Genomic DNA, 289 nt, shown 5'->3' with positions numbered 1-289 from the left:
GGGGGTTTTCCGGAAAAAACAGAAAACCTGCTAGACACATTCTAAAAGAGCTGTGACACTATGTGAGCCTATTTTCATGAGAAATAAGGGACGGCTGTATATTTAGACTTGATATAGCCTACTTATTATATTTAGGTTTAAGTTCTTACATATGAGGAAAAGTTAAAAAGAATTACTTACATGGTTTCAGTTCATCATGCAGGGTGTACAGCAAACAAAACATATTCAAACATGTCTCTACAATCAGTGGAGGACTGAAGATGTGTTCTTTCAGAAAGAAAATTGTTTT

General features: G+C 34.6%; 1 non-coding gene across 1 annotated transcript; it reads right to left on the bottom strand.

The window, feature by feature from the left end:
• LOC142457528 (U7 small nuclear RNA) lies at positions 1-61 on the bottom strand. The gene has a single exon (XR_012786250.1). It is a non-coding gene; the product is annotated as a U7 small nuclear RNA (small nuclear RNA).
• Positions 62-289: the final 228 nt, after the last annotated feature.

Source organism: Tenrec ecaudatus, chromosome 9 (assembly GCF_050624435.1).
Source record: "Tenrec ecaudatus isolate mTenEca1 chromosome 9, mTenEca1.hap1, whole genome shotgun sequence".
Taxonomy (NCBI): Eukaryota; Metazoa; Chordata; class Mammalia; order Afrosoricida; family Tenrecidae; genus Tenrec; species Tenrec ecaudatus.
Note: the sequence above shows the minus strand (reverse complement) of the source record. Positions and strands in the feature narration are given on the sequence as shown.